Here is a 22,476-nt window from a genome sequence, read left to right on the forward strand (position 1 = left end):
CTTGATCCCTGTCTCAGAATGCATCAAGCACACTGTTGGTGTTCATATAATAGAGAATGATGGTTAAAATCCCAGAAAACTACTACAAATATGGGGGAAAACCCATTTGATGTCAGGACAACTAGGTACTCTGTCAAAGGTAGATCAGCCAATGTGGGAAATGACAGCTCAGGGTCAAAGCCTCTTTACTTTTGAACATTTCCAACTGTGGTGCACTAGGACTTAGCTTATTATGGAGAGATTTAAACTGCATGCTAAGATCTAAGCACGGTTTTATGTTTGGATCAAACTATTGGATTAGAAGTGTGTCAACTATTTCTAGCCGTCTTTTCATAAAGCCTCAGTTCTGTGGGTATTTGTTCTGTGTATTTTTACACAGAACCAGGACCAATTTAAGATTATGACACATAGCTAGGCTTTGTAGCTCTGCATATTAAGGGCATATTGCTATTGTCTGGAGAAATGCTTGTTCACCAAATTTAAAAAAATCCAACATTAAGTAAATCAACATGGTGTTAAGAAAATTTCAGTTTCAAAAGATGACATCATGTAACCTTAACTTTTCTGTCTGTTATTTACAGTGGGTAGGCAGAATTCTTGCAGTTGTGCTTTTCAACAACCTTCATATATTTAGTCAGAATCTTTGTTTCTGGAATCTTTCTGTGTTGTCATGGAAATTATCACCATGTCCCTAAGACTAGGATAACAATTTTATGACAAATTACAGGAGATAGGGAAGGAGAATATTTTGGCATAAGACAATACTTACAAGGAAAAAAAAATTCACACAACATTTTTGCACCCTTAAAAGGCATCCAATTAAAGATTACTCTCTAATCTCTGCCTATTCTTTACAACTAGGCAAGTACAAAATCAAGCAATCTGCAGAAGAGATTTTTTTTTTTTTGCAGGATTCAATACAGGGCAGCCCATGCAGTCCAGTGAAGATTGGCCAGGCCAGCTCAGGCTGCTTCCAACCATTCATCCTAAGCATCGTGCACCAAAATCTAAGGACAGAGCATACCAGAACATAAAGATCTCATTCCGATTTCTGACCATTTTAATATCTGAATCTTGCGGACTATGTTTGTCATAGACACCCTGTGCAATCACCATGTCTCTAAACCTTTATAAAAATGTTCCTACATGAAAATCGTCTGAATGGTACCCAACATAGATTTTTAACAACAGGGGAAACTCTCACTACTTAAGGAAAGGGATTTGGAAACTGATTTTAGCAGAGGAGAGAAAGATTTTCCCTCTTTTGCTGTACTATAAATTTTGCAGATGCATCAAGTTATCTGGCAAGCAAAGAAGAAAGATCTTCCAGAAGGCAGAGACCTGTTGTTCTGGGCTTCATTCTAGGCCACATATGCTTCCCTGCTAGTTCTAAAGAGCCAAATGCAGGAGGATTCATTAAAGGGGATGATTCTCCTATAAAGGAACCATGTTCACGTGCAACTTCCAAAGCAGAGGGATTTGGCCAGGTGTTAATTTTTTTGTCTTGCCACAGTAAGTTGGATAAATAGATCATTTGGCCTGAGAATGGCTTTCAGGGGGTCATTTTGAGTTGCCAGATCTAAAGCAGGTTTCTGTTATTCCAAAAAAATAAAGCAAGCTCCAGAAGTCAGAGCACAAAGAGAGCTGAAAGCCAGCTTTGCCCTCATCAGGCCTATCAGACATGAGAACCAAAAGGTTGATCATGGTAAGATTAAAGCCCAGATACTAAACAATCTATCTCTTGCTAGAACTTCAGCCTTGCTGCCTTTCCTGGTTACCTGGACTCACTGACTAGAATACTAAAGAATGCAAAATTTCTGCTGCTTTCCATTTAAGGCATAACTAATTGACCTACAAACAAAAATAGCAGTTCTGCAGCTGTTTAGAACAAAAAAATACCTGAGATGACTCATAAGAACAGAATTGATATTTCTGATATTTTTAAAGTGAAAAACAAATGAGAATAATCAAACTTGAAAAAATATCCAGAATTTTTTTTGTCGTCTTATTTTTTGCTTGAGACACATTGTTGATTATTTTGGCTTTCAGACTATTTTTTAAAATTAATTTTAACTTTTTTTTTATTTTGCAGATAGGACAACACAGTAGTACATGGAATCAAAGTAAAGATATTTCAACCTTCTGCTGGTTGCATATAGCCAGAGCACAACTCTGTGTTAAATGCACTGGAACAGGCTGCCCAGGGAAGTGGTGGAGTCACCATCCCTGGTGGCAATTATAAGATGTATAGATGTGGCACTTAGGGACATGGTTTAGTGGAGGACTTGGCAGCATTAGGTTAACGGTTGGACTTGATGCTCTTCAGGGTCTTTTTTCCAACCTTAATTATTCCATGATTCTATGTCTGAGCTGCTTTTAGTCCCGTTCTTGGAAAACCTATGAACAGACTTGATGAATGAGATCCTGGATTTTAAAAAAGCTCTTAATAATGCATTGAAAATATTTTTATTGTTGTTTTTTTCCAATATTGATATTCAAAACTGTAACTACTTCAAGAAATTGGAGTTTCAAATTTTGATTTTCCTCGCCACTTTATAGTTATCAAAAGCACTTCTTTTACTTATAAAAGTAAAGATTTTTCACATTAAAAGAGATTTGGCAAAGTGAGATGGTCCTAAATTAAAACACAAAAAATCCCAGGTGCTTTGAGTTTCTTCTTTCAACACGATTTGTGTTCAAGTAGCAATTTTGAACATTTACCTTTAGAGGGCAGACGCTGACAATAAATTGAGGCTATAGCAAGTCTGCAGTTAATTAAAGTGCTAAAGCTGAGAAAAGGAGTGGGATGCATTTTAAGACCATCACTTACGAATGTGTAAGTATGATAAAAGCTCTCCAAACAGCAATCATTGCAGCTGACATAAAAGAAGGAAGCTTACTGCTGAGGGACAAAACCTCCTACTTGAAAAACAAACCAAATCCCTTATTTTCTTCCTGTCGGAGAGCAACTAATTTCAATCCAATTATTTATTTCAAAAGAATAAAGAAACTTCCATGTCTGAAAACCACAGAGAAAAGCAGTTCAACACAAAACACCCTAGCCCTGGTAATGGTGCCAGCTCCAAAGAAGCTGCACTGTTGGGGTTAGGGCAGCTTTGAAGATTCGAATGGCTGGTTAAAGGCCTGCACAGAAGGACCAGGGAAAGACAAACAAGCCTCAAAGGCACAACACACATCCCCCCAGACCTGATAGCATCCTTTAGCCACTTCAAAAGAGCTCAGGTCTGTTTGATATTCACTTTTCCTCCTTGAATTTGGAAACATGTAAACAGAGAGCTGGGCCAGCAGCCTTGAGCTGAATGCAGGATCCGCAGAGGGAAGTGGGAGGGGTCCGTGGCACAGCTGGCCTGGCCTGGCTGTTGTCAAATGGGAAGGTCTATCTGGTGCTGGCCCCTGTAGATCAAACAAAAGATACAGCCCCTTTGAGATGATATGACCATGTACATTCAGGAACTTCCTGGCCTGGCACAAGGTTACTGTATAGGATTTCATGCCAGACCTCCTTTGCTAGGTGTCAGGATTTTCTTGCAATTCCTGAGAATTGTCCAGTTTCTCTGAATGACCCCATTCCTGGAATTTGCTGTGCATGTATACAGTCCTCAGCCTTCGTAATAAGTACACTTTAAAAAGCTGAGGAAGAAAAAGCAAAAAACTGTAACCCTAAAGGATGCAAATCCAGGAAGAAAGCAAAAATAACCCAGTGTTTATTATTTTTAGGTTAGCGAGAATTTTAAGAACCATCTCATAGTTGGGTGCCTGACTCGTGATACTTAAAAGCTTGAGGATGTCAAACCTATAATTATTTACTACTGGAAAATCAAAGAGAAACACCAATTTTCATAAACCTCAAGCTTCAGAACATAAGCCAATCTCTGCTTGCACCAAGAGCTTCTTTTTGAAGTAGGTTATTTTAGAAAGGCTCTTTATGGAAATTCCTCTGGAACACCCTGCCCTGACGTCTGCAGAAGATGGCAAATGAGTAAATGAGCCACCAGTCAGATGGCTTAGCAGTTCCTCAAGCAGTAAGGTGCCTGCTGACCAAAATACGTGGTCAGCAAAACATGTGGATAATTCCTCAACAGTCAGTCCTGTGGTGTCACCACTTTTGTTGCTACTCTGTTCGAAAATAAGAGGGGAAAAAAAACCACTTTGCGTGAGCTTCTCTGAGTTGATATTTCTCCCCAGAGCCCTTCACCAAGAGAAATTTCTCATCATGCCACCAACTCTCTCCCCGCAGCCCTCACTCAGACTGCCAGCCTGCCTTTAAAGTACCTTATACAGGTCCCACAGAACATTTGCAGCAGTTCTTGCTCTGCAAAACAAATTCCTGTTGCCCTCCCACCCTTGCTCTGCTCTCCAATCAGATCCCACCTCCTTCCTTCTCGCTTAAAATTGGGGTCACTTTGCCCATTGCCTGATACTGACATTGTAAAGCAGGGCTTGTAAATCCCATCACTGCTACCAAAAAGACTCCGGGGCCCAAAAAGCTAAGGAAAAAGCATCTGTGGTTAGTGAAGTTTTTCCTTTCCCCAAATTTTCAAAATTCAGGTGGAATGAGCTTGCAGGTTCATCTCTGCATGCAGTCACTTGTGCAAACAGGGCTCTACTGCAAAGCAAAGGAGAAGGATAGAAACAAGAGATCCAAAGGCTCCTGTCTGTATGCTCTCAGGCTTCTTCCCTTTGCTTTATCAGGGTGCCTTACATTAAAAGGAATCTCGCAGTTTAAAGGTCGTGTCAGTCTGCAGCTGGCTATGAAAGGCCCACCATGAAAATACTTCAACAGTGAGTGAGTGACTGGGTGGAGATGGCCTATGCACAGCCCCTCTGCAGCTATTGTTTGGTATTTTGTCTGAATAGGTTTGGAAGCCTCTTCCATGAAGAGCTGATCTTTTCTCCTCCTCTGCTACTTACTTCTCCCACTTTCATGTTTTGTACTTCAGAGCTGTGCTACTTTGCTAGCCAGGGTCAGCACAAGGCCATGACTTGTGACATGAGGTTAATGTAGTTGTTAAGTAACAACATGAGTCTTTTCAATGGCATGAATATTCCACCCCACCCTCTCCCAGACACACACACACGCTTTCTGTCTCAGGGCTGAAGCCTCAGTTGAATACTTGGTTAATGTAAAGGTGATCGTGCAAGTCTCTCAGACAATATGCAGTGTGGTTATACATATTTCAATTACCACATACCCAGTAAAATAAGCTATTTAATATGTAGCATTGAAAGATTTCAAATCACTTTAAAAAGTTGGGCAAATATTGTGACTGCCTTTTGATAGCTGAAAATGAATGATAAATATTGACTGTACTGTTGACTACATTGTGAACAAGAACAGAAAAGTGTGGGTTGATCCAAATCTCTAAATTTGCTGAACATCTGCAGTGTTCATTTACTTTAAGGGGGGCTGCGTGTGCTTAGGAAACAGGTTAGGTGATCTGGATGAGATTTTTGGAGATGGAGATGTGAAAATCTTGGAATTGCATTTTGAGTTTGCAAATTTTTGCAGTCAAAGCACTTTGATGTGAGGGTTGTCTTTGGGGGGTTGAGAAGGAAGAGGGAGATGAAAGGTGGTTTTAGAAAGTGTCAAGCCAAGATGGACCAATTTTTTTTTCTACCCTCTTCTGACAAGCCACTAACGAATGCATTATTGGACCAATATCTTAACAGGTATTTCCCATTTCTATTTTCTGTACGTCAGATGAACATACTCCATGTAGTCTGTAATTGTCCAACATAAATGACAGCAGGATACTGGATCAGATATTAGCATCATAATATGGTACAAGGCCCCTCTTTGGTAACCACATGCAAGTGTGAAAGGGGCAATAGTTAGGGCTGGAGAAGAGAAATCCTACTGACTGTCTGCTTTGCTAATGACACAGCTTTGTCTGTGTCTCTGAATTCCGAAAGGGGTCTCAGAATAGCTATTTACCTACCTCCCTTAATCTGATTGGAACCTTGTGATCTCAGCTGGATCTGACCACTCAGTTTACAAAGTACAATTAAAGACAGATAAAGCCTCTTGAAACCAAATCATTCAAATTAGAAGACCCTAGAAAAGAAGCCCAATGATCTTAAGTCAGAAACCTGCAACTTTAATGACTAAGATTTTGAATCCAAGATCACTCCTGAAAGAAGAAAGGGGCTGAGGCGAGCTATACTTGATGTCTGGCTCTAAATATGAATCAAAGCAGCAAGGCAAAGCACACCAACCAATTTCCCTCCAAGAAAGAGAAACAAATACCCAAATCTATTAGTTTAACAGACTTCTCTATCTGCAATAATCACACAGCTGCAGACTTGCAAACTCTTACTACTGTGTCAGATTTGTAAACCACCAGGTATTTCACAGCTACATTTCACAGTTTGTCAGAGCTATCAGGAAAAGAAAGCAGATCTCATTTCTCCAGAAAAGTAGATGTCAAAGCATTTTGGAATGGTTATTATTGTTAGAATTGGGAATACAATGCAATTTTGGGCTCCAGTGTAAGTTGCAAAGCTATGGCTTAGCTTTCATAGCCAATATTAACCAGTAGAAACATTCAGAACTGAATTTCTCTTTGATGCAAATCCCTCTGGAGGGACTCAAGAACTGCTGTCTCATAAGACAACACATCCAAGCAGGGCCATGCTAGTCATTGGAGATCCCCAGGTGTCATGGACAGGAAAGGAAATCAAGCTGTGTTGTTTTTCTCCTCAGTTCAGTTGTTACCCAATTGATGGGTGCGGTGATGAAGCTATGGAATGAGTCCCAAAGGACTGGCACCTCTTAAGCTCTGCCTTGCTTTTGTTTCAGACCTCCAAAGGACCATTCAAGATGAACACATAAAATAAATACATTAATTTACTATTTCATGTACAGCCTAGAGTGTTATTTCAGAATCTCTTCTGTGTTCCTTGCTTAGTGATAGCTCTATTGTTCTAGATGGGTCTGATGCTTTATGGAAACCAGAGGTACCAGATTTTGCTTTAGACAATTGTTACTAAAGCAGCTTTAAGAACAACTGTCATGAACTTACAACAGCTGTTCAGTTATAAAGCAGCCTACAAAACATCTGTGAGAGGCCCCAGAGAAGGCAGTTGGTTCCTATATGCCACAGATGTGTAGACAGCAGGCGAGTTAAACACAGCAGGACAATTAGGGGCCCAAGGGAACTTGGTCTTTTCTTTCCTAAAGATGTAGTGAACTGTTTATGAGAAGCAATGGTCAGAAACAGATATGGGGCAAACTACATTCAGCACAGTCTCTGTCTCCTTCTAGGGGATTTCTAGTCTTGCAGCTACTGCCTTCTTCCAGCTACACTAACCTTCCATTGTATTCAAGATTCACCAAAGGGCTCAGATCCCAGGGTCTCCTCTCTGAATTCCAGCTAAGAGTAACTAAATGGGGCCTGGATCCACCAGGCAACTGTCACCTCTAGCCCATGACATTTTTTTCTTCCCAGTCTTTTCTCCAGAAGAACAACTCTTTGCTATTTACTTTCTTGGTAGAAAGAAAGACAATGTTCATATCCCCCCCCATCTTATATTTCTGTTGCCAGATTCTTCCTCAAGACTCTCACTGTTGTCTGTGATCCCTACAAACTATCAGCATTGCGTGTAACATGCATGGTATCAAGTGTATCAGTACTTAAAAACAAATGATAATATGTTTTGTCCAAGTGTTGATTGTTGGGGAAAATATTTATATCAAGGATCTAAACACCAAGCAGGGAAAGAAATTACTTACAGTAACATATGTGCATCACACTGTGGTGAAGCAAAATAAAATTTAGGTAGCATAGTAAAACTTACTGAAGTACAAAAATGCCTCTGAAGGGACATCTATCCCTAACAGTGTTCTGTGTCTGAACACTGATGTTATACTGAATGGCATCTTCCATAACGTAGTAAGACATCACTAGACTTTTGAACAAACGCAATAAAATAATTTTTAACATAATGAGGAGAAATTTAAAAAACAGTTTTTCATTGTGAATACTTTAAATAAAGACAAATTTTTTTTACTGAAATTGATTTCCAGAATTAATATAACTGGGTAATGTACTGTGCATTAATACGACCAGACAGCAGAGCTGTAGGCCAGAGCCCAGTACAAAAACATGCCAGCAGAGGGTACTCACACTTTGAACATCCCAGTGCTGATGTGCACTGTAATGCTGCTGAGAGCTGGAGGAATGGCACTGGAGGACAGCAGAGGACCTTCAAGAATACACAAAGTACTGAAGCGAACTAAAGAACGCTCAGAGCTGCTTACCACTCTCCTGTTACTAAAGAGCTTCATTAGGAACAGCTGTGAGTAATGCAGCAAGAAAAAGAACATAGATCAAACTTTGAAAATGTTGCCAAAGACAATGATTTATAGGGTGTTTCCAAAAAGCTGCTCTTTAAGCCTCAGTCTTCTAGGACAAGCAGAAGGTCATATCTATTACAAAACAACTAGATTGATGAAACTATCATAAATGTATTTGTTATGCTTTTGTAGCTAAAATTTTACAGCTAAGGGAATACAACTCCAAATGTAATATTATCAGTGTATACGTACTCATACCAATACAAGATGGGAAAATAATCAACAGAATATAGGCATATTACCAGTGTATGCTTGCATACATTAATTGATATGAAAAAACTCCCACAAATCTTCTTGCTGAAACAGTGACACCGCTATGAAACCTGGGCTTTGAGCAGGGCTCACTCTCCATGAGACCCCAGCTTCCACCACTTTCTTTGTAGTGCTGTAGTGTCTAAACTTCTACGTGCCTTAGTTTTCAAATTGGTAACACAAATTGTAAACTGAGGGACTGCCAGGAGGCAAATCTGCAACTTAATATCTGCAAACTGTTTTTTGATGATTAGGTAAAAACAGTTAAGAAGGACCTCGTATTATGAGTAAAGGCAGCAAACTTGCTAGTGGACTTAGCAGCAGAGGGGAGCATCCATGGAAGATGAGGAATGTAGTTAGACCAGAAATCAAAAGATGTCATACGAGCTGCAAAATGAAATGAAAAGCATCTTCAACCACAAGAGACAATTGCTGTCTCCGTGAGATGGAGCTGCCCGTTGAAAATATCATTTCTGGTAATTAATTTTTTCAGATATATTTCAGTCCTACAGTTGAAGAAATTCATCTTAACTAGCTAAACCCTGGTATACAGATTAATAATTCAGATGTCACTCACTCAAGCAGGGATGCAGCATTTATGGGTTTGGCTTTTTTTATTCTTTTTTAATATACAAGGATCATTACTTTGACCATTGAATCTTCTGAAAAATGTAAAAAGGATAGTACTAGAAGTGAGCACTGATTTCTGGTCTTGATAGTTGAATAGATCTAATATCAATTCCCTTCATGTCAGAAAACACACTAGGATATATACCAGACAATATTCCCTGAGCAGCTAGTTCTTAAATACATCTTCTCTGAGGAGGACCAAAAGTGTAGCTATTGCATTTCTTACGAATTCAGAGCAAGACTCCAGATTTCAAACAAAAGTGAATGTCAAAGCGGGCTATGATCAAAAGAGCAGTTTTAATTTGGGTGCAAGATATGTACTCCAATGAATCTTATATGATAGATCTGTGTTCTGTTTCACCTGATGTCTCTTGAGTTTTTATTAAAATGATTATTAAAGGTATTTCTTGAGTACAGGCAGCAAGATTTTTCTTACTGTATGCACTAATGAATCTAACTGAGGCAAGAAGGACTGATACAACCAATTGGCATGGAGCAGCCTCCTTTCAGAGTTAGGTCCATCATAGGAACACGGTGATCAAAACACAAATGAAAGCTCTTCCCAAGAAGGTCTATTTAAAATGTCTGACTGCAGTCACAGACATATTCTATTTCATAAAGTAGCTGCGTCATATCAAAGTCAGATTCCTTCATTTTTCTAGTAAAAATATTTTTACTCCTTTCAGAATTTTAAAGCTCATACAAGTATGGATGACTGAACTGGAGGGATGTGGTGGGTTGACCCTGGCTGAGGGCCAGGTGCCCACCAGAGCCGCTCTATCACTCCCCTCTTTCATTAGACAGGGGAGAAAAAGTACAATGGAAAAAAAACTTACGGGTCGAGATAAGGACAGGGAGAGATCATTCTCTAATTATCATCACGAGCAAAACAGACCGAACTTAGAGAGGGAATTCATCTTATTTATTACTAAGCAAAACAGAGCAGAGGAATGAGAAATAAAACCAAAATCTTAAAACACCTCCCCCCACCCCTCCCATCTTCCCGGGCTCAACTTCACTCCCGGCTTCAACCTCCGCCCCCCCCAGCGGCACAGGGGGACGGGGAGTGGGGGTTACGGTCAGTTCCTCACGCGGTGTTTCTGCCGCTTCTTCATCCTCAGGGGGAGGACTCCTCTCATCGTTCCCCCGCTCCAGCGTGGGGTCCCTCTCACAGGAGACAGTCCTTCACGGCCTTCTCCAGCGTGAGTCTCCTCCACGGGGTGCAGACCTTCGGGAGCAAACTGCTCCAGCGTGGGTCCCCCACGGGGTCACAAGTCCTGTCAGCAAACCTGCTCTGGCGTGGGCTCCTCTCTCCACGGGTCCACAGGTCCTGGCAGGAGCTTGCTCCAGCGTGGGCTTCCCACAGGGTCACAGCCTCCTTCAGGTGTCTCCACCTGCTCCGGCGTGGGGTCCTCCACGGGCTGCAGGTGGAATCGCTACACCCCCTCATCCTCCCTCCATGGGCTGCAGGGGGACAGCCTGCTTCACCATGGTCCTCACCACGGGCTGCAGGGGAATCTCTGCTCCGGCGCCTGGAGCACCTCCTCCCCCTCCTTCTTCACTGACCTTGGTGTCTGCAGATGTTCTTACATCTTCTCACTCCTCTCTCTGGCTGCAAAAGCTCTCTCTAACTGTTTTTGTCTTTCTTAAATATGTTATCACAGAGGCGCTGATTGGCTTGGCCTTGGCCAGCGGCGGGTCCGTCTTGGAGCCGGCTGGCATTGGCTCTGTCAGACACAGGGGAAGCTTCTAGCAGCTTCTCACAGAAGCCACCCCTGTAGCCCCCCCGCTACCAAAACCTTGCCACGCAAAACCAACACAAGGGAATATGCCTTACCCAAAACTCTTTTATTATGTTCAGACTGCAGAGTCGTAATAACTTGAGCCAAACAAATTATTCATAGTAAAAAAAACCCTGAGTTAGTAGCTTTTTTGCTAACTTCTGTGGAAGATGTGTGTTTTCTTATGTTAACTCACCACTGGAATGTGTTTAACAAGGTCCTCCTTCCTAAGTCATTCATAGCTTAAATTGAAGGCAGGCTGCTAAAACTGGTCAGAACAGTCTCTCAGGGCTGCTTACACTGTCTGACAAGATGAGCCTGTAAAATACCAGTCAATATTCTTGCGTAAAGAAATACAAAAATGTTGGTTTCCGTGAATCATGACTTGAGTGTGCAGAGAGAGAACTGGCTGGAAGAGAATTAATATTGGCATATTCTATGTCAAAGGGAAGTACCTTTTTTTTACTGAGCTTACCACCATCTCTTGCATCAGAATTCAGCTTAATGGGGAAGCACAACAGAGGACTTCCATTACTGCGAACATTCATAATCATGGTAAAGAAACTCATGTACTACATCCATGAAAACTCTCAGAAAATCTGAGGCATCTGGTCCAGAATTTAAGGTGACAACTCTGCAGAATTACATTTCTCCAGAAAAAAGCCTGAAGTACATGTTACAGATGCATGTGGGACTTAATAACTGGGTCTGCCAAAACCCAGCTTGGTAACAGTTCCAAGTGGTGGCAGAATTATTTTTAAAAATAAAGTATTCCTAGGAAAGGTTAATACTATTTTCACAACGGCATTATTGTTGTGACACTTTAGATTTCTATTCTAGAGTTCACTAAAAAACAAGAAGCCCTATAGTCAGGGTTGCGGTGTCCTTTCCGAGTTAGCATCTGGGACACAACCACCGAAATTGTGCATGCTGACCATAACTCTCCTTCTCACATTATCTCCAGTGGCACTGCAACACAGAGAAGAAAACAGCTAGAGCTGCAGGTCCCCTGGGAGGGTCTGCAGAGTTCCTAACTGTCAGCTAAAAAAATGTAACCTCACGATTTGGATATGGAGGAGCTGGGTCTAGGAATGTGAGAGATAACTCATACCAGATGCCACAATGGCATTTTCAGAAAAGTCCGATTAATGGTATTGTATTTTAAGCACTTATATTACTTATTTCTCTGATCTCTTTCTCAGTGCCATGGTAGGATGGATTCTTGTGGATTAGCTCGTTAATAGGTAATCCTATTTAGTGGGCATCTTTGCTGCAAGGCGGTCTTGGCTTCCCACCCATTCAGTTAGGAATGTTTATATTTAGCTATTTTCTGGAAACAGAGCTCCAGCTGCAGCACATAGCAATTACTTTGGATGGATCTTGTTTTTCCTCAGGACATGTCTTTTTCTTGGTGGAGACTGAACAGTCTCACTAGAAATATGTCACTTTGCCTGAACAGAGTTTTGAAGAACAAGTATGTTTAACTAGTACGGGTCCAGATCTGTGCTAGATCTTGATGAGACTTGCAGCCATCCCACATTCTTCTTTTCAGTCCTTTCAGGTGTATATTGCTGTTATTAAAAAATGATTGTTGTAAATACCAAAGGTATTATAGGGCAATTTTAGTAACTAAAATCTCCAGGGAGAAAAGAAATTCCAGGGTGTCTCTCTCTCAAGGTATATTTTGCCTCTCTAGCATCCTGATGTTGAGATGGTTTTTCAGTCTCTTGTAGGATGGTGCTATATACTATTAAATAGATGGACACTGAGTCTCATCTTCCATTCCAGAAGTGAGTGCAAATCAGGCAACAATGCAGTAAACCTTATGGAGTTATTTTCTACATATGTATTTAAGTTGCTTTGGCACCTGCTGTGATGAATGGCTTGCAGTGAGCTGTTGGCACAGAACTGATGAATGTAACCTGCCAGTTTTTATGAGTTTTAGGATCATTTTTGTTCTTTAACATTCTTTGCATAGCTGTCAAAGTACATTGTCCCACTGATGATGGCTAGTTTGACACGGAGGACTTGATGCAGTAATTTCTTGAATCCAGGTGTAGGTTGCATCTGTGTGGCTGGATGAAGTACAACCAAAAATAGACACTTTGAAAGATACTACTCTTGAAAAATATTTGAAAGATGTTGTGGTGGCATGCACCAAGGGGATCTCTGGTTCAGTTTTCCAAACATAGATGTCTTCCTAGCAAAGAACATCGTATAGCCAAGCAGAATACAAACAGCCTTTGTCCTAGAAGTAACCTTGCTGAAGCAGACAGCACACCTCGTAAGACTGGAAGGGGACTGGCCCTATTGTTATCCAAAGAGTCCCCACTAGCAGACAATTCAAAACGAAAGGTGATTAAAATCCCCAAACTCATATCTACTGAGTATTTTACACTTATGGTGGAGAGATAAAGGTGGTCTGTCTATTACCTTGAAATAATTAATGAAGGAGGCCTGAACATACTCCAGAAATACCACGTTATGCTGCTTCATATTCCATAACCCAGACATACTCATTACTGCTGCTACTAAACCCTTGTGGCAGGGAGTTTACGTACACTAGGAGTAGTGCTGCAGCCTTCCTGTGACTCCTGCTTCTCCAGGAAGACTACAGCAAGCTTCGACAGTCTTTAAGGGGAAGAGTTTCCTGTTAGGGACAGGATAGTACCCCTTGACATACACAGCCTTTTCCTCTGACCCAGCTGTCCAAGAAGCAGTGTTTGTAAACACAGACAGCAGAAAGTCAGCATTTGTTTTTAAACAGTTAGCAGAACAAAAGTGGTTAGAGGTCAACATCTAAACCCTGAAGAAACACATTATTTAATTAATACTCTATATCTGAGAGGAGCAGTACCTCCCAGGCACAAAATTTTACAGATAATATTCCTGAATTGGATCAAGTCTACTTAGTATCTGTTATCAGTTTTAACTAAGAGAACAGTGTTGCAATTATGGTCTATAAAGTAAATTGAACACCAGAGTTGCTTTATAAAAATAATTGCTAGAAACTTGAAGTTAATAAGGGAGGGGAGTCAAGACAGTTGGTCTCAGCATCACAAAAGATCAAATCCAATTCTGTAAAATAATTACAGAAAATTCAGTGGGACCTGAAATTGGCCTAATGAAATGCTATTTTATCTATTGCTACAATATCTTTCTTGATAGGTGTTGTATTTCTGAAGTCTCATTTAAAATGCAACAGAAGCATTGTGGTAAAAAGAAACCTGTGTTGGTTACAAAGCAGCTGCAACATTTTGACAGTATCACTTAAAAATTACAAAATAGCCATCAATAGTTTTCTCAATGGCAAATCAGGAAAGCTATTTGCTTCATGTACCTTAATTTTTTTCGTATATTATCATATCTGCTCCACTGTAAAAAGCCAGATGGGTTATTCCCCTTCTAAGAAAAGCCAGATGTCCTCTTTATATCTGCCAACACACACTTTTCTATAAGCAGAGAATCAATCTGTTTACTTCTAATGAAAACATTCTACAGATCCATCAAATAAAGTACTCCAACATTGTTAATAACTGACCACTGTTAATAAAACACCACAAGGAAAGATAATATAAAATAGTCCTACATCATTACTAACACATACAAGATTCTTACTCTATATTTCTTAATATTCTGTTTGCTGCCATTTATAAATTTCAAGCAATGGGACTCCGACTACTTCCTATAAATATATGGTATGCAATGCATATGTAGCAATAATTTGCAGCAAACATAACAAAATACTGCAAAAGGAACAAAAGTACTATAGAATCTGGCAGAATGAATCCAATGTGCTTAGGGCCTTGGATTTACCAGAATCCACTGTGTCTTCATGCACACGCACTTCCATTGCTCTGCTTTCCACAAAAGGGAGATTCCAGGCCATTTAATCATAAATTCCTGGGATGACTCTCCCTCCTTGTTTGTGTAGGTTTTTTTTTTTTTTTAAATTGTGTTTACATTCTTGTGTGTGGGTTGGGAATTTAGGTTTGTTTGTGATGAAACATCAAAGTTGAGTCCCAAATTAATACTGTGTAGTCATATATTCTTTGCACCTTCCCACAAGAGGACAACAGAAACACGGACATTTACCAAGTTTTATGCAACATTAATGGGATTAAACTAGTCTGTAAACCTTCGTATGGTGTAATTTTGCTCCCCCGTTCAATTTTCCTAGTGTTATTTTTCCTATTCTTTGCTTATGGGGTTCCCCCTCGGCCCAATTTAAAAAAAAAAAAAACAAAAAACAAAAAACAAAAAAAAAACCCCACCATTCTAAATCTTCATGTGAAATAAAAAAATAATTATTAATATTCTGTAAACATGCAAGTATATTTAGTTGATATATCTGTTTGTCAGAAAGTGGCATTTCAATTCTGACACATGCATTGCACAGGTATGTGACCCATAATCGTTCTCCACATAGCATCATGGCAGTTACTGTACAAATTACACACCATCACATGCAGAAAATTATCAGCAGTTAGAGCAGATAAAAGCTCAAACTGAGATTGCTGTACGTTTTCAAAGAAAGTCTTCTCAGTTATCAAAAGCTACACAAGTAATTTAGCAGAACTTCTAGGAAATAAAAAGTCCTTGAGTCCTGCAGAACTTTGGTGTTTCAAAATCAATAGAGAGTGAAGACCAACAGATTGTAAGGTTTGCAAGAGGTGCCAGTGAAGAGACAGCAGACTGAGATTCTCTTCAACACAAGGTTAACTGAAGTTATAATTTGAGTGTTACCCGAGAAACTATTTTTCTCCCAAATATTGCAATGTTTTTCAGGCAAAATATTTACGTCCACAACTGCATGAGCTGCTATTCAAAGTCACAGAATACATTAACTGCTAGCACAACAATCCAGTGGAGCAATCTATTTATGCTTTGCAGCCTGAATATTCAACTGTGGGTTTGGGTTCCTTCCTCGTCAGGATCAGTTTCATATTTAGCCTCTTTGCTCTTCTAACTGCTTGCTTCTCTACTGGTAGGGAAGAATACCATCCGTCCATAACCTCTGAATTGTAAACTAGGTTGGAGAACTGACCTATCTGGCTTAAAAAATATATGCATATATCTAAAATATGTTTATATATTTTAAATAAAATATATTTATAGAGATTTTCACCTGGTTTATTTTTTAGATGGATCAGTATCCTGATCCGGTTCACAGTTCAGCCACACAAAGAGCTGCAGACACAGCTAAGGGTTTGTGTGCTGTGTTATGAGGGCAGGAACAAGGAGCAGGTGAGAACCAGTAATACAGCAAAGGCTTCATGTCATCAAGCCACAGCCTTATTTACGATGTGGCTGCTTTTGACTGGACTAGGAAAGAAATTAATTTCAGTTCCTTGCATTTGTTTAACTCTGCAGAAGAGACTTGTATCCTCCATGAGTCCATTTAGTAACCATGACTCAGTGTGATTCCTTTATTGCAAAGCCAAACCAAAATTCCAGCACACTTATACAATAAACTTTCACCATATCTTAATTATATCTGGGCACACTGTCCACTCAGAAAAACAGGTCATTGTATATGATAAACATCTCCAGCGAGTGCTAACTAGACAGAATTCCTAAAGATTTGCATCCATTTGAAATTTCCCTGGTGTTTGTCTTCCTAATACCCCGAGTTCACCCACACATTTCCTGTCCTCACTGACTGAGCTGCAGGCTGCATGAAGAAGAGATTGGTTCTGTACTAAGGTTTAAATCTCTCCCCTCAAGACTGTTCCAGCTCTACAGAGCTTAGCTTAAGCCTTTGCCGATTTATACACAAGCCGGCGTTTAATGAGTAGAGGCTCTGGTGTGAGGTTGGCTGACAGTGCAGACACAGCCTGATGTCTCTGCACCAGGCTCTAGTGCTCCTGTCTGAGCTGGCAACGCACTTCCAGCCATTACACAGCTCTGGCCTGCCGCTGACTACTCTTCCTTCCCCAAAACAAGAGCTTAATAGCAGAGCGTCAGACCAGTCAAACAATTTATTGCTAAAATATTTTTTTTTTGTTCAGAACACTCTGAGAATGTGATGCTATCCATCGTTCTCAGTCATTGCAGCCTTGGTGCTTCAGAGGAAATCGTATCAAACAATTAATTTAATCTAACCAAAATCGATGGTTTTGCAAATCTAGATCACAGTTCTCAGCCAAGCCCTTAAAAATACCTCATACTTCATGTCCTGTGGTAACATGGATCTCGTTGAGCAAAGATGTGTTGCTGACATGTCTCAGTTCCATTAGATTTCCAACAATGATCTAAATTAAAAGAAGAAAGGGTCTTGTTGCATTTTTGGTACATGGTGCATCTCCTATGGTCTCACCTTTGCAGCACAAAGATTCTCTCACACCCTAACAAGCATAGTTCACAACACCTCATTGAAAGACTTCGACAGACAAAAACACGGAGCAGAAGGATTTAACGAGGTAGCAAAGAACCAAAAAGATTACATAAGAAATTTAACACAGGATGGAGAAATTGAGCCAGATCATTCCATGTCTGAAATAAAAGACTATTTCTTCTCTCGGTACTAACATTGCTTGAATAGTCTTATTTGACTAACACAAATACCTAGCCCTACTGGAAGAGAAGAGATGCTTTCAGGGCATGAAAAGCACCTACCCCTCTCTCCATTTAGGTTTACTACATGCCTAAATGATCAAATGCAGACAGGTGTGTGCTAGTTCCACCCGCACTACATATTACCTATGTTAACATGCAAACATTTCCTTCCTAATAGATCCTCCTCTAAATCTATAGTTTAATGTAAGGTTCTTCAGTAGGTTACAGGGAGCTGCCTAAAGACAAACACTGGAAGCTGGACCTATTTATGGTTTCTAGGAACAGCACAGAAATTAGCACTCTCCTGTCTCCAGTGCCATCCCTTCCCTGGCTCTTCTCAGCCCCGCAGCACCAGGGCTTCCTCCATGGCACGACAGCTGCCCCACGAATTTCCTAGACTCTTACGATTTGCCTTGCCAACAAATTAAATGCAAGCGCAAGCTGAATACTTCTGAGGTGTCAGTATTTCTGTTCATCGGCCAGAAGAGTGGGCTGAATGTAAATGCAAAGAATAATTTCCCCTCAAATTTTGTGTTTTTTTCAGCCAGTTGAGCTACATTTTGCTCCTTGCACTCAGAACAGCATCAGGTTTTGATCTTTATTCTATTTTACAAGGTTTTTTGGTAAGGCAGAGGCCTAAGGACACTGAGAGGAAATATCCCCATGAGTGAGCAGAATCACCTCAGCAGGCAGAGATGTCGCTAAATGAGAAGAGAGACCAACAGGGCCGAGACACCCGGGATGAGTAGCCGGGATCCTTCCCAGAGGCGAGCCCCCAGCCCTCCGTGGCTGCTTCACCTGCTCACCGTGACCCAGACAGCGAGGAAGAGCCACCCCAGCGCCCATCGCTCGCTCGGGGTCGGTCGGGCCCTGAGGGGAGCGGGAGGCGCCGACGGACAAGAACGTGCCCCGCGCCACCGCGGCGCCCTCTGGCGGGGCGGGGCAGGGCTGCTGGCGGTGTGGGCGGCCCGGGCCGGCCCGAGGAGGAGGAGGAGGGGAGCGCGGCGGCTGTGAGGGGAGGGCAGGGCTGAGCCGTGCCGGGCGGGCGAGCGAGCGACACCTGGGCGGCTGCGCTGCCTCCTCCTCTCACGTAGGTTTCGACTTTCTTCCCCGCCCGGAAACTTGGTGGAGGAGCCGCGTATTTGCCGCTGTGGCAGGCCGAGTTGGCGCCGGGTTTCCCTCGCCTCCTCCCTCCCCTTCCCGGGGGTGAGTGAACTCACTTCCCGCTCCCGGCGCCTACAGGTGAGGAGTTGGGGGGGGGGGGGGGTGTGCGTGAGGGGCGCGGGATTCCCGCCGCGGCTGAGGTGTCCGCTGCCGCGTTGAGGGGCGGGAGGCTGCGGGGGGGGGGTGGGGTGGGTCGCGGATATGCTGTGAAGGCGGCTGAGGGCGGCAGCTCCTGCCCCCGGCATCTAGTTCTCTCAGTTGGGGGTTTCTCAGCCACGACCGAGCGAGGCTGGAGACCAAATGTAGATCTTTTATCCTTACACAGGCGGTAAGTACGACTGCGGTTGGGCAGTGCAGGTGAAGGCTCACTGCCTGCCCCAAGTGCTTAACTCTTCAGAGGCTGGGCTTGCAGACAAGCAGTACGTGGGCCTGTGCAGGACACCCCAAACTTGGCATTTTGGCCTCTTGCGAGGGTCAGAGGGAGGCCGTAGAGCAAAATTTCTTTGCGAGGAGATGGAGAAGTAGTAAGTTTGCAAGTTTCTGGTGTTGGGCTGGTAATTAATGCAGAAAAAGCCTATAAATAGAAGTTGAGATAGCAGGCAAAGGAGAGCAACGTGACATATGGATGTTTTTGAAATGCCTTAAAGGTAAGAAGTACAGGTGATGTTAAATATGAGGTAATGCTCTGGATGGGGTTTGTAAGAGGCTTGGAAAGAAATGTTTAAGGGATAGTGTGTAACTGGAATGCTTTTATTTTATTTCACAAGTTTTTCATGAGGAGTTTAAAGGGGGTGAGGCTGTGTGCTGCTAAAGGGACAATCCCACTCTACCTCGCTGCTTGGCTGTGTGCGCTTGACATCTCTCTGTTTCTGACATTAGCCTCATTATCTGATTGAAAACGAAGAGAACAGGCAGCAGCCAGCTGATGCCAGCATAGGAGGTGGCAGAGAGCGGGACTGTCCCTTTCGGTGGCAGTGCAGGCTTAGTTTGCCTTAAGCCGTGCTCGAAAGGCCACTTTCAATTCCTTGGGCGATTATTTTGGGGTCCTACTTTACCTCGGTGAAGTAAGGAATGCAAAATGAGTATTTCCCTGTTGCTTACCAAACCGGGTCATATTTTCATTTTCTGCTCCAGTTTTTCAGCCAAAGTGAAAGGACCAGTACTGTATAAAGGTTCCATAGGAAACCCTACTCTAGCTCAAGTGCAGATAATAAGCATTAGGGGACATCCCTGCTGTGCAAAGGGTATGTCGGGGCAGGATCACAGCATACAATCCTATGGAGATAATAGCCTGGGGAAGTTTCTGTCACTGTCACACAGCCCCAGAGTTGTCTACTCCAAGCCTTTAGCCTCTGGAGGCTCCAGAGCAGCCCAAGGTTTGGGTGGCGCAGCATAAAGAACTGTAGTTATCCTCCCGCAGCAATGCCAGTTGTGTGCCGTGCCTTTGAGGGACGGCGCTGACGTTTGTCCTTGATGCTTGAAGGCCAGAGCTCTTTTGGCAGATCTCCAGCAAAGAGAAAGCAGATTGTGCACATGGCTCCTTCAAAACAAAACTTCTTTCTCTTAAGTTACACACTCAAACTCTTCTTTTACAACGTAACTAAGCAGATGTAGTGTGTCTGCTGCTGAAAGGGGCTAAGGCAATGGTAATATTTATTCCCTCCCCAAAGGGATTTCTTCCCTGAACCGGCTCATGAAGTCAGAACAGCAACCAGTGCTTGTGCAGGGAAAAACAGAGGGGTCATATGGCTGAGGATGGAGCAGAGGAATGATAAAGAGGAGGCCAACCTTTTATGGGGTTTGCTAGCTGTTGGAAAACTCAGTTGTGCTGTAAATTCACACCTTCGTTCACCTTATTTATGTGTCTGCTCTAGTATGCAAGCTTGATGCATATGTAACTCATTTAAATAACGGAGATGCCCTAGCATAAAACCCCAATGAAATGGAGAGAGGGACCTGTGGCGTGCAGCAAAAAAGAACGTAGTCTGTTGAAAGACAAGTTTATTTTAAAGTTTCTAACCAAATGAATAGTGAGGGAAGCAAGCAAGAGTTAAGAAACAAACTCAACCATATGGTCTGGGGAATGAGAGCTGTAAAACATGGAAGAAATGGGTCCAGAAAGGACCTGGCAGCTAAATGACGTCCAAAAATCCCCATGAAGTTCAAAGATACCTGATGAAACAGGTTGAGGTTTATTCTGGGTGACATTAGTACTACCTGAATGGTGATTCCAATAACTTCAGTTAGAAATTGTAATTAATGGTTTCATAAACCATGGTAGTGCTGTACTTCCCTAAGTATGGTTAATAGATGAATTTACACGTGTTTATGAGATTGTAGAGTCTTAAACTTAATAGTAGAACAAGAATAAACTTAAAAGAATAAATATAACTGCAAAATAAAATATCTGTCATTCACAAACACTCCCTGCTGTATTTTGTTGCTCTTCCTTGTGCATTGCCATATATTTCTTTTCTGCATTAAAAAAAAGGAAAAATCCTGCTGCAACTGCTATATTGATTTCACTTTGAAAATTAAGCTGCATCATTTAATTCTGATCATGTGTATCTTGCCAGAGTAGTTGCAGCTGTTGTCTTACTCACAGGCCTGAGTATGTTGTGCTGGTTTAATACAAAACCCTCTTGTTTGGCTTTTCCTTCTCAGCTTACTTGAGTGGTGCTGTTCATACAGTTGTTAGGAATTGTATTTGACAGTCCCTCGTCAGTTTATCTTCCCTGATTTATAACACATAAAACGTTGCTCCTGGCTTAGAAATTTCTTGCCATGAATTGAGTTTGAAAATATGAAAATATCTGGCAATTTTTTATGATACTTTGGATAAGAAATTGCACACGAGCCAGTACCTCATGAACCATCTGAATTGTTAGAGGGGATTTAAATGAACACGAGTTGTAGGAATTACTATGCTGGTCCAGGAAAAAGCACTCAAGGCTGGAAGGAGGGAAATGGAATAAAGCTGGAGGAATTTGGAGAGACAATCAGCAGCTTACAGGCGAAGACTGGGTTTTTTATACATATATATAGGTCCCCTGAGTTTAGAGGGTCTCTGCAAATTTTGTTTGAAGGCTGTGTTCCCTATTTGGAATATTCTGGAAGGGAAGTACTGGAAAGGATTATGTATTTAAAAAAATGTGTTGTCTAGCTTTGTCTGCTCTTTGCCTGGGCTTTAACTCATGCAAGTTTTGTAAACAGCTGCAGCAGACTCTCTTTAAAAGCTGATTTTCTGACAGTTAAAAAGGGGTTGAGATAAAACTTGACCTACTCCTCTGAGAGTTTAAGGGGCTCACCTGTAACATCAGTTGTGTTGCAGTTGTTGAAAGTCCAGTAAATCATGATCAGCCCTATTTGTAAAGTTCTCAGACTTATTAACCTCCCACCCCATGACTAATAAATAACAGATAAAGTCTTCTCACCTAGTAAGTGCTACTGCCAGTCTCTAAATAGAAAATAAATAAATCAGTCCCTGCCCTGGGAACCTTAGATCTGAGGATATCCTTTTTTACATGATCTCAATTGGTAGTGAACAAAAATTGCCATATGATTATTTCAAGAAGGATACATAAAAATAAACATAATGGGTCTTCTGGGTCTTTTTGTAGTTAGGATTTAAAAAAAAGTTCTTGTGAAGTTAACACCTGGGGCTACTTGGCTACTTTACTACTAATCTCAACAGGCTGAAAACTGAACAGAGAA

At 41.6% G+C, this 22,476-nt stretch overlaps 1 protein-coding gene and 1 long non-coding RNA gene across 3 annotated transcripts in view; one reads left to right on the forward strand and one right to left on the reverse strand.

The window, feature by feature from the left end:
- Positions 1–3,041: 3,041 nt before the first annotated feature.
- LOC142603390 (uncharacterized) lies at positions 3,042–18,543 on the reverse strand. The gene is made up of 3 exons (XR_012837313.1): positions 18,397–18,543; positions 17,204–17,294; positions 3,042–3,414 (listed from the first exon to the last, which is right to left on the reverse strand). It is a non-coding gene; the product is annotated as an uncharacterized LOC142603390 (long non-coding RNA).
- A 69-nt stretch (positions 18,544–18,612) lies between these two features.
- The window catches only part of LOC104638938 (ligand of Numb protein X 2-like), a 32,867-nt gene continuing 29,003 nt past the window's right edge, over positions 18,613–22,476 (forward strand). Inside the window, exon 1 of one of the 2 annotated variants that reach the window (XM_075763698.1) lies at positions 18,613–18,840. The gene's annotated coding sequence lies outside the window, so the exon portion shown is untranslated. Of the gene's footprint in view, positions 18,841–18,961; positions 19,091–22,476 lie in introns of those variants that run through there. The other variant, XM_075763699.1, reaches the window with a different exon arrangement.

Source organism: Balearica regulorum, chromosome 11, assembly GCF_011004875.1.
Source record: "Balearica regulorum gibbericeps isolate bBalReg1 chromosome 11, bBalReg1.pri, whole genome shotgun sequence".
Taxonomy (NCBI): domain Eukaryota; kingdom Metazoa; phylum Chordata; class Aves; order Gruiformes; family Gruidae; genus Balearica; species Balearica regulorum.